Source organism: Cyprinus carpio, chromosome A8 (assembly GCF_018340385.1).
Source record: "Cyprinus carpio isolate SPL01 chromosome A8, ASM1834038v1, whole genome shotgun sequence".
NCBI classification, from domain to species: Eukaryota; Metazoa; Chordata; class Actinopteri; order Cypriniformes; family Cyprinidae; genus Cyprinus; species Cyprinus carpio.
The window spans coordinates 17,335,052-17,345,244 of record NC_056579.1 but is presented as its reverse complement, the minus strand read 5'-3'; positions in this window follow the sequence as shown (position 1 = coordinate 17,345,244).

The window sequence follows — 10,193 nt, the reverse complement described above, 5'->3', positions numbered from 1 at the left end:
AGCTATCGGGGGAGAAGAGCCTTGGTGAGAGAGGTAAAGAAGAACCCAAAGATCACTGTGGGAGAAAGTTGTAGAAAGTCAACCATCACTGCAGCCCTCCACCAGTCTGGGCTTTATTGCAGAGTGGCCCGACGGAAGCCTCTCCTCAGTGCAAGACACATGAAAAAACAACTGAAGGACTCCAAGATGGTGAGAAATAAGATTCTCTGATCTGATGAGACCAAGATAGAACTTGTTGGCCTTAATTCTAAGCGGTATGTGTGGAGAAAACCAGGCACTGCTCATCACCTGTCCAATACAGTCCCAACAGTGAAGCATGGTGGTGGCAGCATCATGCTGTGGGGGTGTTTTTCAGCTGCAGGGACAGGACGACTGGTTACAATCGAGGGAAAGATGAATGCGGCCAAGTACAGGGATATCCTGGACGGAAACCTTCTCCAGAGTGCTCAGGACTTCAGACTGGGCCGAAGGTTCACCTTCCAACAAGACAATGACCCTAAGCACAGAGCTTAAAAAAATGAAGGAGTGGCTTCACAACAACTCCGTGACTGTTCTTGAATGGCCCAGCCAGAGCCCTGACTTAAACCCAATTGAGCATCTCTGGAGAGACATGAAAATGGCTTGTCCACCAACGTTTACCATCCAACCTGACAGAACTGGAGAGGATCTGCAAGGAGGAATGGCAGAGGATCCCCAAATCCAGGTGTGAAAAACTTGTTGCATCTTTCCCAAAAAGACTCATGGTTGTATTAGATCAAAAGGGTGCTTCTACTAAATACTGAGCAAAGGGTCTGAATACTTAGGACCATGTGATATTTCAGTTTTTCAATTCTGTGTTTTTCTGTCAATATGGGGTGCTGTGTGTACATTAATGAGGAAAAAAAAAATGAACATATGATTTTAGCAAATGGCTGCACTGCAAGAAAGAGTGAAAAATTTAATGGGGTCTGAATACTTTCCGTACCAACTGTATATACATATATATTATACCCTCATTGGGGGCTGAGCCGCCCTAAAATGAAAATCCTGGAATCGCCCCTGACCACAAACAAGGACACACTCCTCAAAGTGTGACCGGTGGGAGCGGAGCATTTGCAACGGGAGCACGATGCACAGTCAGCCCCCTCGAGAGCGGACTGTGCATGATCCGCTTCCAAACAAACAACACAACGATTTTGTGTATTCACACCCATAATGTTTAGTGCGGGCAGAGGAGAACACACAGTCTAAAGTGCTGCCTGTTATTCTTGCACAAGAATTCCCATAAATTGTTGTGATTGTTCACTGGCACTGACAAACAACAGATATTTTAGACTGGCACACAAAGCGTTTGCTGAAGACACAGAAGCTAATGCTGTTTGCGATGTTTCGCCATTCCATTGGACGGAATTCACACATGCTTCGGGACATGGTCATGCAGAAGCCTTCCTAAAGTGTTTTTGACACAGCCTGAGATCCCTGATGGGTGAAACGTCATTTTTATTTCACTACATTGGGCTAAATTCACTGTTACCTTAGATTACATTTGCTAAATTCACTGTTTGTATGCACTTGAAACAGCATACTGAGAACATCTTCTGTGAGTTTAGAATAAACAGACAGTTATCGATGACGGGTGTGGACGCAAATGTAGTTTGTGTTATAATTATCGTTATCTTTATTGTTCTTGGTGTGAATGGTACTTTATAATGATTAATACATTTTTATAGTTGTAATTATTGTTTTAGTTATCATCCTTGGTGTGAACGACCCTTATACTGTTATATCTTATAGATATTGTCTGTGCAAAGGGTCTCAGCTGCTGAGCATATAAATTGCAAGGTGCGATCCTTATGGCATCTCACATACTTCATTACTTCCTGTGTTTCAACAGCATAAAGGAGAAATAGGCTCATTATATTTAATAAAGCCACTGACTCCTACAATCTTAGATGCTCACTTGCCCTGGTCACAACTTCATTATGGCTCATTTTTGCATTTTTATCTTTCTGCATGAATTCTTTATGAATGTTCTGCACTGGAAGGAAGTCTTTGAAAAGGCTGTGTGCCAGCAGAGACCGGTTTTGGATGCAGCTGTTTCAAACTACCATGGATGCAAAGGTGCCAGACAACTCCCATGGCTAGTTCAGAGTGTTTGTATTCTGCACAAGCTGCACACAAACAAATGCACGGCAACATGGTACATATGTTATGAGACACATAATCCAAATGTACATAAACAAAAGCATAGTAATTTACAAGCACTGCTCTGAAAATGCACTATACAGCCACAGTAGCAGCTAACAATGTTAGCCACATTACACAAGCTTAATAGGCAAACAGGTACAGGCAATGCCATTTAGCATAAGCAACTGGACTAGGGTCCCTATACTGCGTGCACATATCCCAGCCTCAATGATTGACAATAGGCAAGAGAGTAAATCAATACAACCTCCCTCATGTCCTCATTACAGCACTGCTCTGTGTTACTCAAGGCGACAGGCTACTGAAATTTTAAATAGCCATGAACAAGGAGCAATGCAGGAGCGTTGCCAGATGGAGAGGATGTGTCAATGGTGAAGCCACCTACCCGAACACACACACACATGCTTGCACTCTCCATTCCACGGAAAGTGTATGTGTGAGGCTGCTGAGGAGAGCAGAAGGAGCTTTCACATTAATGGTCAGGGATGCAGTTGGAGTGGTTTTCTGAAGTGTGGACTGAAATTTAATGTGACTTATCCATTATTAATAGAGGAGACGTATGTAAATGCAGATTACGGATGGAAATCGCTAACATTATTTTATGAGAGTTGGGCACAGGCTAGTCAGGCCAAGACTCTGGAGTACACTCACCCTCCACTCATATCGACTCTTTCACAAATGAACTCTTTCCTTTGGCGTGACTGCATCCCCATTTGGTAGCTTAAAGTAATGTTTACAAATCTCGCTCTCTTTTTTTCCATTTTCTCTCACTACCTTGATAACTTTTTCCATTTAAATGGATAATTCACTCAAATATGAAAATATTTCTGATATTATTCACACACAGGGGTATACAATCCAACACAGGGGTAACTCCAACATGGAACACAAGGAAGACACACATATGTAACTGGTAGACCCAACAAACACAGACTGAACAGACATGGGTATTAAAGACAGGCTAACAAGGGACTAAGGAGACACACCTGGGAACTAATCAATTAAGAAGGGACAGAAATTGGCTCATACAGAACATGAGGAATGGAACACATGCAGGGAAAACACAACAGAATGAGTCCTGGGATGTGATACACAGAAATCCACAGTGCACGCACACACAGTGATAAGTGTTAATAGTGAGCACAACGCACGGTGAGGAAGGATGCCAACACCAAAATAAAGTAGATGTCTACAAGGTCCCGATGGGGCCTGACACAATGAGTCCACTCGGCCCGGGCTCAGGCCATTTTTTTTTTTACAGATCAGGCTCAGGTCAGGCTCGGGCTCATTTGGCTTCTCTCCTTTTATTATGCCTATATACGTGCAAAGTACACATAGGATACTGTATGAAATACTGTTATAATGATTATATTATAAATATTATACATCGCCTACGCAATACTTAAGGCATATGTATAAGAATTGGATTAGAGGTGACAGTTGACCATGCAGAGCATCGGGGAGAAGTTGGAGCATGGGGAGTTGTTAAAAGTTTGCTAAAATGTTGTTAAAATGCTTCGGGGAAAAGCTGCATTTTGAAATAGTTTTGATTTGATTACCATGACAAACAATGAGCCAAATTGGTCATGTGCAGTGCTCTCCATCTCCTCATTAGACGTGCCTTTAAGAAATGCATCTATACGGATTATGATTTTAATGAAAGAGTTTTTGTTTTCAATATGTTTTATTTCGTTAAGCTTTCTACGGATATATTTATCATGTCCGTGAAGCGTGTATTCGCTAAGTTTCGGTTCATATTTTTGAAGCGCTCCTCTTCAAGACCAGACAGCAGAAAGCACATCATGTTTGTTTTCTTTATTTTATAAAAGCACAACGTTTTGTTGATATTATGAGTGAACAAAAATAAAAGTAGACACTTTACAGTTACAAATGATGAATTACTCCTACCTTATGAGCAAAAATTATGGCGTATCCACGGAAAACATGCAAGTGATCGCGCTGGTGTCTCTGTGTCCTGCAAAGTGCACTTTAGCTTCCGCTTTCCACACAAACTATTGGATATAGCGCACATTTATCTGGGTTTAACGTTTAAACATTGTTATATGCTGGAACTGTTTTAGTATATTTATAGATTTTATTTTAGGCAAGTCGTGATGATTTGAGAAGGCTAAATTGATTAAATATATATGATCAGTTCACTGTCTGCCGCTGGCCGCTTGGTAATTACTTCTATTTAACTATATTTAACAAACAAAAAATGCTCCAAACATTTTTTGAAATTAACTTAATAAAAAAACGAAACAAAATATAATCACTTTGCCATTACATACAATATTGAACTATTTTTAATAGCTAAAACAGTAGTATAAGCTGTTTTGGGAGAAGGAGGGGGGAGGCTGTCTCGGGTCGGGCTCGGGTCGGTAATTCTGATAAACTGCCGGACACGGCCAGGCAAGGGCCTGAGAGTCTCAGGCCAGGGAAGGGCTAGGGCCTAAATTTGAGGTCCATGGAGGGCTCTAAATAAAGACAGTCCTCTGCCCCTAGTGCCCAGACCCTGTCAAAACAAAGAAAACACACATTAACACATAGGAAAAGAATACAGTCACTATAAAAAAAATCACTTTTCAGGCTCAGTCAACCACACAAAAATAACCGAATCACAAAAGAAACAAATCACGAAAAAAAGTAAATCAAAAAGAAAACTTCAAAACAAGACCAACAATATACAGACATATAATATACGGGAAACAAAACAATCTTAAAGAAGGAAATCAAAAAGGAAGAAATACTATAGACAATTCAAACATCATAAACAGAGCAATGATAGACAAAACCTAAATAATTTAAATCAAAGCTGATTAATAACACAAACAAAACCAATCAAGAACAAGGAAACAAACACAAATCAAATTAGTTGAATCAAACACAAATGCTATTAAGTAAAACAAAAGGACACAAAAAAATATGGACTCAAGCCCAAAATTAGAAACAGAACAGCAGCACTGCCCCAAATGGAACGCAGAGCGCCCCCTGATCAGAGCGTGCTAACAGCCTTCGAAATATACCAATCGACTGAAGCTTCAATGAAGCAGACAATAAGACTAGAACAGGAACAACAATCTGGGGACTCTATCTGTCTCTTGCACGTCCACACGTGGTTTCTGAAAACAGCGGCAATGGGAAGTTGAGCAAATTCAGAGTTACAGTATTAGTTTCAAGTTGAGAAAATAAAACCACTCCAATTCGGCTTTGTTGGTACCATGATGCAGATCATGAACATTCTTTGTCAACTCAGGCTTTGATCCTGAGTTTGTGGAGCATACTTGTTGATCCTGGAACGACATTCCAATCAACCAATCAGAATTGAGGGACAACTTTTCAGGAAATATCTGTTTTAGGCTTATGATCGGGGTTAGGTGCTTCTGCACCCTTGTTAATCAGCTATCATTTCACACTGGGTAGGGTAGGGTAGGGTATGGGTAGGGTCAGGTTTTGGGGTAGGGATTGGGTTAAGTCTATATTTTTGGACAGTAATGTTGATCCAGGATCAAAAAAAGATGTTGATCAAGGAACATGTCTTACTTGGCAAAATCATGGCGACCCCGACCACATATAGGATAGTTTGTTACAAAAGTTAATATTGAGTAACTTACATTTTAGACACAGTATTCCCAGTTGTTTCACCCAATTATTTTTTTTTTCTCCACACCGAAAAATATTTCAGTCAGGACCACTTCGTCAAAGTTTTTTTATTACAATTATAAAGCATATAGTTAGTGTTGGTGGAATGGTTCTGTTCTGGGCAAAACGCCCCACACCTGTCCATGCAGCCATGCTCGGACAGAGCGGGGAGAGCATCAAGTCAAACCCCACTGGGGTACAGAACAGATCCAGTATATGCATACATAATTACAATTCACAAAATAAATGATAGAGAATGCTTGCAATATAGTAAACTATACAAAGAAAAAAATCAGATTAGATTACAGGTTCTGTAAGGTGGAGTTGGGGTTAGAGGAGGGAGTTGATTTGCGAGCAGTGATGCGATAGAAGAGATGCTGCAGAATGGGAATTTACGTAAATGGGCCACTGTGATAAGTGTCAAAACTGGATTGGTACAGGTCAGGAACAGCTGACTATCAGCTGATGCGAGCTTGACTGACATGGCCTGCCTGAACTAACGCAATTCTTAATTTACCAACAAAGCCACAGCAGATTATTTTCAAACACAGCTGAATAATTCAATTACTCATGTTTTGTCATGAATGAATCAGTTGAATTACCAATTCGGTCACTTGTTGCCACCTATTGATTGACTAAAATCCCCACCACCATTACACCATTGCAGACTGACAGTGAAATAAAAACTCCTAGTGTTATATGGGTTATATCAAATTATATTAGTATATGAATTTCATATAATATGGAATATTTACTGATAATATTATACTCTAATCTTAATTTGTCTCAGTGGCAATGGTACTTTTAGCATGTTTTCAAGTGAGATCAAGTAAAAAACACTGAGGAGACCCATCTGAGATATGGCAGTCTGTTTCTCAAAAAAAAAATCAAAGAAGCAGAAGATTTAAGCAGAATTCTCCATTTGCTCTTCATTTAATCTCATAGCTGTCCAAGATAAGCAACTGAGATATTAAAGAGATTGCATTTGTGATTTTTATTTCCTATGAGATGCTTTCCTTTTTTCTGGCTCTTTTCACTCTCTCCTTTTCCACTATCCTCTTTCCAAATCTCCCAGCTCCTCTCTTCGTCAGGTGTGGATGGATGTTATCATTTAATTTCCTGCCTGCTGTCCCTTGGGGGCAGCTCAGGGAGAATCCACTGGAAAACACCGGGAAAGAGCCAGAGCTCAATTATTCTCAGTAAACAGGGATGAGGAGGCTTGGTCCTCCTTCCCATTGTCATTTGTTGGAGAAGGATAACAAGTCAATGATAAAGATCAGGCCCAGTTCAACAAATAAGGCTGGGACTGAGCTCTGTGCTTAAGAGTCTTGCCAAAGGCCATGAGTGAAACGGACCAAAGTTATCAGTTCGCTGTCATGCTGGATCTGTCTCTGACTAGTGAGTTTGAGGTCTGGCTTCACTGTAGGCAAGATGAGGTCTGGCTGCATATGAAGAGCAAAAGCCTGAGGATGATCTTAAACAGATTCTACAGAACGTAGACTGGCAACATGGGATGAATTGTCTTGAATTTAGATGGACATATAGCCATTGGTTAGACTCTTCTTTTGTGTATCATCTCTTTCTTTTCCCCCTCTCAAGTCTTTCGTGACTAATACTGTATACTTCAAGACTTTCGGCTGCACATAAATGGAACAGAAGATGTGAAATAAAGCATTTTTCTTCACATTAAAGGTGATGTGTGTATTTTATTTATTTATTTATTTTCTGTTAAAATACTTTCTTAAATGTCAGCTTAATATGAAGTGACAACAACAAGTAAAGCATCTGTTGGCTGACGTTCCTGGAAAGTGTAAACACTGTAACCTTTGACCTTTAATGTCAACATGAATCATTGCAACAGTCACCATTTCAGGCCTGGAATTCTGCCTTAGAGTAAATGTATTTAGAAATGTACATAATTATATATATAATTATATACATAATTATATATATAATTATTATCATTATTATTATTTTTATTTATTTATTTTTTTAAGAATTGCAACTTTATCCTGCAACTACACATTTTTCTCATATTGTGACTTTGTACACAAACTGAGGCAAATGGCTTCTGTTACTTTCCCATGCTTTCCCCAAAACATCTGTCTATGTAAATTTGGTAAATGAGTACAAATTTCTTCAAAACAGGAGGACTGCTTTACTGCAGCAACAAATGCAAGTGTACTGCCAGAGATGGTCGTAATATTGGGAGATACCAAGGTCCAAGGCTCTATCATCGGAGAAATCATAATGGTCAACTTGAATCAACTGTGTCTAGAAAACCAATCACATCACAGCCTTGGCATCACTGAATTTCTTTCAGAGTTGTGCAACAAATACAGTTTGCAGATACCATAGGAATAAATAAGAAGTGTCATAAACTGAATCCTACCCTTCACAAAATTGTCTGTGACTTCTCTTATACAACAATTTTTTCAGTGTAAAATCTAAGAATAGATAAATCCAAGATGAACATTTAATGGCAAACATTTTGAAGATTAGCTGATAGGCTGTTGATTCTTTAAATGATACAAAAGCAGTTTATTCAGTGAAGTGAAGCTCCTCCACTGTCATTCATTTAAATGCTGTGCACCACTGGGTAAAGGATTTTTTTTTTTTTTTTTTTTTTGGTAACTTATTTTTGCTAACTTTGGAAACTTGTCTAAAAGTGGCTTTGTTACAGCGGTCCACTGTAATTACTGCAGTGATAAATATAACTGACTTAACTGTAGGGGGCTCCAAAGTCACAAGAACACAAAACTACACACAGTTGCTTTAAAGAAAGTTCACCCACAATAAGCTAATTCTATCATCATTTACTCACCCTCAAGTTGTTCCAAACCTGTATGAGTTTCTTTCTTCTGTTAAGCACAAAAGAAGATATTTCAAAGAATGCTGGTAACCTAAGAGCTGACGGTAGCTATTGACTTCCATAAAATAATTTTTACCATGTCAATGGCTATTATCAGCTGTTTGTTTATGACAGAATTTTCATTTTTGGGTGAATTATCCCTTTTAACTGTAGAATGCTATTGCTTTGTTCCAAAAAAACATAACGCCATATGGCAGAGAGGCAGCAATGTGCTACACTACTAAGGACTGGTATTGGTATGATGCATAAATTTGCTGCATTTTGCTCAACAAATCAGTCCTTTATGACATAGCCACTAGCGAGGCAGCTTACTAGGTTTTGGAACAGTGCTGATGTCTTTGCAGATGCACTGAACGTTATACCCATCCTCCCTACATGGTAACCATCACTGCGTGCTGCCCACAAGTCACCGCTGAGGCACTGTGCAGAATGCAAAAAGTCCCGTGGTCGGTCACCGAGCTTGAAATACTAATCAATTTGGCATTCCGGTAGGGATGATAGAGTTTGGCTGTGGGAGCAGACTGCACACAGGCAACAGGTGTGAACTGACACCTGTTCTGTGTTTATGATGACAAGCCTCAGCAGGAGGGAGGGGAGAAATACCTGTATTTTTCCCTCAGCCTTCCGTTCCTTCGCTTTCTCACTTTTATCATTTCCCAGAAGGTGTGTGGATGAAAGGGAACGAGACGTGCCATGTGTCCAGTGCAGCTAAATCCATCCTGTTTTCATCTTTCAGTTATGTGCAAATCTTGAGTGTCTAGATTTGAGCACTTCTAGTCATTTCTAGTCAAGCATTTGGTAAAAACGGCTTGATAGTATTACACACACAAGGGTTTATGCAAACAGCAGTGCTGCAGCTCCAGTCATGTTGTACTGCAGTGTGGTAATAGATGCAGGTGTCACGCAGACCGTTCTGGAGCTTTCCTCCTGTGCTCGTTCTAGCTGGAGGAGACTTAGCAGAGGGAGGAAGAGGAGGGGGTGGACTGAAAAATGGGGATAATTGTCCTCAAGCTGCATGGGTTCTGAATTGCGGCCATTGCTCTCCACACAATGCCTTTCTTCTTTTTTCTCCTCTTGCTGTTTTTCCTCTCTCTTTTTCTGTGACGCAGCCAGTGGCACTCAATGTAGACCCGTCAGTCTGCAGAATTCTCACAATGCCGTTGGCCACAGAGGTTAATGCTAGAGCATGTGTGTGTTCATATGTGAGTGAGCGGTAAAGTGCTTTGAGTCGTGTTGTGTAAGGAGTGGAGGAGTTGGCAGCGTGGCCCAGTGGTCCTCTTACGGTCAACATTCGCACAGGGCTGTGGTTCAATAACCTTCCTGCCCCCTTCTGAAGGCCTGATACAGGCTATAAATGTCATTCAACAACCAATCTAAAAATAACCACTGACATCATATTTGCATGTGACATCTATTTTTACATGTTGAGAAGACCAACTTGTGGTCATTAAAACATGCTCTCTGTATAATGCCGAAAACATCAGCACATCAGTTA